Below are 7,719 nucleotides of genomic sequence, written 5' to 3' on the forward strand. Positions count from 1 at the left end.
CAGAAGTACAGAGGGGTAAATAAATACATCAGGCAAGGGCAGTAACAGCAACAAAAACAGAATGACAAGAGAGACACCAGTAAGAGACTTCTTTCTAAATGTACATAAGGAGAGAGGAGTGAAGGCAGAAATCTGGTAGAGGTAACAGCAAAGAGGTGAACAAGGGGGAATTATGTACAGAACCTGGTGACACCTTGCCTTTAGGTGAATCAATGCTTTTTTTGTGGGACTACATTACAACATGGGAGGATATATAAAAGGAGGAAGAGGGGAGGAAGATAAGGAAGACTATGTGATGCACTAGGGTCAAATCAAGGGCTAGCAAGAAGAGGAAGGTGATCTCTGTGGTTTCAGAAAGTGTAAAGCCTACAGATAAAGAGCCTACAGATGAAAGGGGAGGGGGAAGAGTGGTGAAAGATTGCAAAAGTAGGGGAAGGAGACCTTACTTTGGAGGTAGAAAAAGCTTCCACTGATGAACACCCATGGGGGAAGAGAGATGGTCCGTGAAGAGAGAGAGTAGGCTATTACACTTGATGAGACCCAGGGGATTTAGTACTTGAAAAGTCTACTTGTCCTACATTGAGCTGAAGGAAATTGAACCCCTGGGGGCAACAGGTAACTGGAGGAGTGGGATAGCATGGACATAGGGAGATTTCCAGGCAAGTGTTAAAAAAAAAGGTCAACAAGGGAGGGTATGGATCAGTGGTGGGCTGCACAATCAGAGACATGGTGGGGAAGGGGCTCTATTGTGGGGCAGTGTTCCCTCTAACACCTGCAATAATTGTCAATGTTCTGGGAATAAGGCACAGTGGAAAAGGTGAATCCATGGGGCAAGCCCTACAAAGCAGTGGAAGAAAGCACCTGGAGGGTAGAACTGCTAATGGATACCTTGGAATATTTGATTCCTTGAAGAATACAGAGAAAAGGTAGAGATGATATAATTTTAGGAGTCATAAATCAGAGAATGAAAGTCTGGAGTAAACAAAAAGAGAAGATGGATAATGAAGAGAGCAAGAGAAATCCTTTTTTGGAAAGGGGTACAAAAATGAACTTTAAAAACCGATGAACAGGATTAGCTGAAGGGGAGGAGAAAAGGGAAGAATCTACTTGACTAACAGAGAGGAAAAAAGGAGAAGAAATATATAACCAGAAAAAAAAACAGGAAAGAAAAAGGAAATCATAAGTAAAGCCCTAAGTGGAAAGGGGTAACAAATAAGAAGAGTGGATCAGTGGGGAGAGAAAGAGAGACAGTGGCAACAGTATCACCCTGAAAAAAAAACTGAAGTAGTTAAAGGAACATAATGCTGTGTTTACAGCGACAGGAGGGGGAAAATATTAACTTGAAACAAAATTTAGAGACAGATTGGAAAATATAAACCTAACTCATAATTTCAAATGTGAATGGATTAAACAATCCAATAAAATGAAAAAAAGAGTGACAGATTGGATAATAAAATAAAATTCTACAATCTGTGGCTTACAAGAAATACATTAAAAAAAACAAAGATATACACAAAATAAAACTGAAGGGATGGAAAACAATTTTACTATATGTCAAGTGAATAAAAAAAAGTAGGAGTTGCTTTTATGCTATCAGACAAAGCAGAAACAAACATCGAAAAATGAAAAAGAGATAAACAAGGAAACTATATTATGCTGAAAGAAGCCACAGACAGCAAACCAATACTAGTAACAAACTTATATGCACCAAATGCCTTAGCATCCAAATTCATAAAGGAAACATTACCTGAGCTTCAAGAAGACATAAACACATAGTGCTGACTAAGAAGTAAAATGGTGGATCAGTGGAACAGATTAATTATATTAATATGTAGTAGTAAATGACCATAGTAATCTAGTTTTTGATAAACCCAAACATCCTAGCTTTTATGACAAGAACTCACTATTTGAAAAAAAATTGCTGGGAAAACTAGAGAGCAGTTTTGCAGAAACTAGATATAAGCCAACATTCACACCATATACAAAGATAAGATTGGTACGTGATTTAGACATAAAGAGTGACATAGGAAAGGAAAATAAGGAAGCATGGAAAATTTAACCTGTCAGATTGTTGCATAAAGGAAGAATTTATGATTAAACAAGAGATAAAGGATCACAGGAAGTAAAATGGATAATTTTGATTATATTAAATTAAAAGGCTTTTGCATAAACAAAACCAATGCAGCTAAGATTAAAAGGAAAGCAAGAAACTGGGGGAAAATTTTACAATAAGTTTCTCTGATAAAAGCCTAATTTTTCAAATGTATAGGGAACTGAGTCAAATTTATAAAAAATATGTCATTCCCCAATGGATAAATGTCAAAGGATATGAATAGGTAGTTTTCAGAAGAAGAAATCAAAGCTGTCTATAGTCATATGAAAAAATGCTCTAAATCACTATTGATTAGAGAAATGCAAATTAAAACAACTTTGAGGTACCACCTCACACCATTCAGATTGGCTAACATGACAGGAAAAGAAAATGACAAATGTTGGAAGGGATACGGAAAAATTGGGACACTAATGTATAGTTGGTTGAATTGTTAACTGGTCTAACCATTCTGGAAATAATTTGGAACTATGCCCAAAGGGCTGAAAAAGGTATGTATTCCAAAGAGATCAAAGAAAAAGGAAAAGGACGTATTTGTACAAAAATATTTGTAGCAGCTCTTTTTGTGACGACAAAGAATTGGAATTGAGAGGATGCCTATCAATTGAGGAATGGCTGAACAAGGCATCATACATGATTGCAATGGAATATTATTGTGCTATAAGAAATGATAACCAGAAAGGTTTCAGAAAAACCTAGGAACTTATATAACACAGAATGAGGTGAGCAGAATCAGGAGAAATTGGTATACAGTAATAGCAATTTTGTATGATGATCAACTGTGAATGACTTGTCTATTCTAATCAATGCAATGGTACAAGACAATTCTGAAGGTCTTATGATTAAAAATGCTTCAGAGAGATAACTGATGGAGTCTGAGTGCAGACTGAGGTATACTTTTTTACTTAACTTTTCTTGCTTTTTTTCCTTTTGAAATATGGCTAATATGGAAATGTGTTTTGCATGATTTCACATATATAATTGATATTATATTTCTTGCCTCCTCAATGAATGGGGAGGAGCAGGAAGAAGGGAGATAATTTGGAACTCAAATTTTTTTAAAAATAGATGTTAAAAGTAAAGAAATAATAGATTAATTTTTTTAATAAAAAAAGACATAGTAACACAATAGTGAGAGACTTCAATATTCCTCTATCAGTTTTGAGTAAGTCTAACAAAAAAATAAAGAAAAAGAAATATTAAGCTGAACAAATTTCTGAAAAAACTAGAGCTAAAAGTCATAGCATCTTCTAACTGGGACAACAAAAGAATATACATATTCCTCTGTACCACATAGAACTTTCACAAAAATTGACCATATACTAGGGTACAGAACTTTTGCAAACAAATGTGAAAAGGCAGAAATAGTTTTGAATGGTTTGGTTTTTAATATGATTAATTATGTTGATTGTTTTCCTAATGTTGAGCCATCCTAAAAACAAAAACAAGTATCATATGCAATGTAACCTTTTGCAACCTGAATCTTCTGAAATAAATATGGGAGTGAAGCAAGGATGCCTACTGTCTGATTTAGTTCTGGAAATGCTTACAATAGCAATAACACAAGAGAAAGAAATTAAAAGAATGAAAATAGGAAAAGATGTGATAAAACCATCCCTGTTTGCTGATAATATGGTGGTTTACTTGGAAAACCCTAATGAATCAGCAAAGATACTAATTGAGAAAATAACAGCTTTAGCAAAGTTTTAGACTATAAAATAAATCTTCAAAAATCAATAGCATTTCTATTTAATAATAACAAAACATAAGAAACAACAATTGAGAAGGAAATCTCATTCCAAATAACTACAAAATGCATAAAATAACTGGGGACCAACATCCCAAAGCATACAAAAGACTTATACAGATTCAATCACAATTGAATATAATAAAGAACAACTTAGTTAAGAAATAAAGTACAAATTAAATAGTTAGAAGACTATTCAATGCTCATGGTTAGGTCATGCCAATATAATAAAAATAACAATACTTCATAAATTAATTTAACTTTTTGTGCTATATCTATCAAATTACCAAGGGGATACTTTACAGAGCATGATGAAATAGTGGCAAAATTCATTTGAAAAAGCAAAAGATCTAGAATGTCAATGAAAATGATAAAAAGAAGTAAGGACAAGGAGGGACTAGTACTTCCAGACCTCAAATTATATTATAAAATAGAAGTCATCAAAACCCTCTGGCATTAATTAAAGGATAGAGAAATAGATCAATGAGACGGACTAGACAAAGGAGATTCAGAAACAATAGAACTCAATAACCCATATTTGATGAAATGGAAAACACAAGTCACCTGGAGAAAAACTCTTTATTTAATTTAAAAAAACTGTTATGAAAACTGAAAAACACTCTGGCAGAAAACAAGCTTAGACCAACACTTTACACCACATTCCACAATATATTCTAAATGGATACATAACCTTAATATTAAAAATCATACTATGAAAAAAAATTACAAGAGAAACATCATATACCTCTCACAGCTATGGGTAGGAGATGTATTCTTAACCCAATAAGAGATAAAGGCAATTACAAAAGATAAAACATATTTGAAACATAAAACATATTTGAAAGTGAAAAGCTTCTGCATAGACAACATTAATGTACCTAGGATAAGAAGGGAAGTGGTTGAATCGGAAAAAAAAAATCTTTGTGGGGCAGCTAGGTGGCGCAGTGGATAGAGCACCAGCCCTGATGTCAGGAAGACCTGAGTTCAAATCCAGCCTCAGACCAAACGCTTGACACTTAATAGCTGTGTGACCCTGGACAAGTCACTTAACCCCAATTGCCTAAAGAAAAAAAAATCTTTGTATCGAATTTCTCTGATAAGGGCTTGGTATCCAAGATCTATAAACAATTAATAAATATGTATGGGGTGAATAGCCATTCTCCAATAGATAAATGATCAAAGGATATGAACAACAGTAATCAAATTGTGGTATAGGAATATAATAGAATATTGCAGTGTAAGAAATGACAAATGATACAATTTCAGAGAATTCTGGGTCCTACAAACTGATATAGAGTGAAGTGAGCAGAACCTTGAGAGCAATTTATACAAGGACAACATTGTAAAAAAGAAAAAAACAGCAACACTTTGAGAGACTTAAGAACTCTAATCAATTGATGACCAATTACATCTCCAGAAGACCTAAGATAAAACACATTATGCAGCGCTTCAGAAGGGTGATGGACACAAGGTGCAAAGGAAGACACACTTTTTTGGACATGGCCAACGTATGGATTTGTTTGGTTTGACTATGCTAATTTGTTACAAAGGTGTTGTTTTTTTCTATCTCTTGGTCGTGTTTGAGCTTTATAATCATACAACCATTTTGGAAAGCAATCTGGAATTTTGCAAACAGAGTGACTAAAATGTTCATGCCCTTTGAACCAGAGACTTCATTACTAGATTTATATCCCCAAAAAGCCACAATAAGAAAAAAGTCTCCACATACTCCAAAATATTTATAGCAGCACTTTTTATGATAGCTAAAAACTGAGATGTTCATCAATTGGGGAATGACTAAACAAATTGTGGTACATAGATGTAATGGAATGTTACTATACTATAAGAAATTATGCATGTGATAAATACAGAGAAGCATGGAAAGATCTACATGAACTGATGCAGAGTGAGGCAAATAGAGCCTAGAAAACAATACACACAGTAACAACTACGTAAATGGAAAGAAGACAACACCAAAAATCAAAAGTAAATGTAATAAGATTATAAAGCTCAAACAAGATTTGAATGATTAGATATGAGAATACTCCCAATTTACCCCTTCATGGGAGTGGGAGGTCCATGGGTATTATACATTATACATATTTTCATATATTTTCGATGTATTAGACAGTTGTGCTGAGTTTTTTTCCCTCACTAAAAAAAAAACTTTTTGTAATATGGGATGGCTATCTGGATCTCTCTTGGAGGGATACTGAGATACTATGGTGATGTAAGAAACAGAAAATATCAATAAAAGTTTATTAAAAAGGAAAAAAGTGAGAGAAGACAAAAAAAACACCAAAAAAGAGCATTTCTATTAACATATCTGAACACAAAAAGAAAATTCTTTATGAAGCTGTGAATCACCATTTCAAATTGCTTGCTTAAAAAAAGGTATATAATAAATTCTATATATTATTTTCAGAACTGTCCTGCTTGATTGTACTTCCTTCTGAACTCCCTTCTGTTCATTTATGACCATTTAAAAAATATTTCAGCGACCTTCTTTTTTTGACATAACTATTGCTAACTTTCCACCGCACTCTCCCTTAATCAAGAGATAGAAAGAAAAAAAAACCCAACACCTTTGTAACAAATTAGCATAGTCAAACCAAACAAATCCATGGCCATGTCTTAAAAATGTGTGTCTTCCTTTGCACCTTGTGTCCATCACCCTTCTGAAGCGCTGCATAATGTGTTTTATCTTAGGTCTTCTGGAGATGTAATTGGTCATCAATTGATTAGAGTTCTTAAGTCTCTCAAAGTGTTGCTGTTTTTTTCTTTTTTACAATGTTGTCCTTGTATAAATTGCTCTCAAGGTTCTGCTCACTTCACTCTATATCAGTTTGTAGGACCCAGAATTCTCTGAAATTGCATCATTTGTCATTTCTTACACTGCAATATTCTATTGTATTCCTATACCACAATTTGTTCAACCAATTTCAGTTGTCTGAGAGGTAGTTTAAGAGATCCCCTTTGATTCTAACTCTTTTTTTCCCTCTTTTTCCCCTTTTAAACCTCTCCACTCCTCCCCTTTTGTGGATCAGGAAGTTTGTTCTAGCTGTAGCTATTGCCTTCTTGGTATTATTTCCCCTTCCCCTCAGTGTAGAGCTGAGATAAAGTAGAATACCTCATCAAGAGTCCCTCTAAGTACTTCAAATTCTAATGTTTAAAGCATTAACCTCATAGGAGAGCATTTTTTGTTTTTCGGCCACTTCAGTTGTGTCTGACTCTTCATTACTCCGTTTGGGGTTTTCTTGGCAAAGTTACTGGAGTGGTTTGCCATTTCCTTCTCCAGCTCATTTTACAGATGAGGAACTGAGGCAAACAGGGTTAAGTGACTTGCCCAGGATCACACAGCTAGTAAGTGTCTGAGGCCAGGTTTGAACTCATGAAGAGGAGTCTTCCAGACTCCAGGCCCTGGCCTCTATCCACTGCTCCACTTGACTGCTCCCATAGGGGAGTACAGTAGATTCTATTTCATGCGTTAAGTGTTGGTTAATTAATGCTTGTGAGTTTTTTTTGTATTTTGAGCATTTTTGCGTGTGTGGAGGAAATAAGTCTCCTGTTCCATATTACCTGTTCTAAACTGTACACTGTGTATTTTGTAATCCTTTTTCAGAGAGATCCTAGAAATGAACCAAACCTAAACTTTAAGTTATTTTCTCTCAGGGCCTGCAGAGTTAAGGTAGTTGGTCTTTACAGCAAGGGGCAATGAGAAAAGAGCCTGACCTTTCTCTTCCTAGGCCAGGCTCTCCCAGGACCAAACCCCTTCACGGGAGAGAGCATCCTCAGCCCACTGGGCCGAGACTGGTCTGCTGTTACATCTGAAAGTCACTTTGTACATCTTAAGATGTTGTAT

The sequence above is a fragment of the Phascolarctos cinereus genome, unplaced genomic scaffold (assembly GCF_003287225.1).
Source record: "Phascolarctos cinereus isolate Bilbo 61053 unplaced genomic scaffold, phaCin_HiC Scaffold_338;HRSCAF=941, whole genome shotgun sequence".
Lineage (NCBI taxonomy): Eukaryota > Metazoa > Chordata > Mammalia > Diprotodontia > Phascolarctidae > Phascolarctos > Phascolarctos cinereus.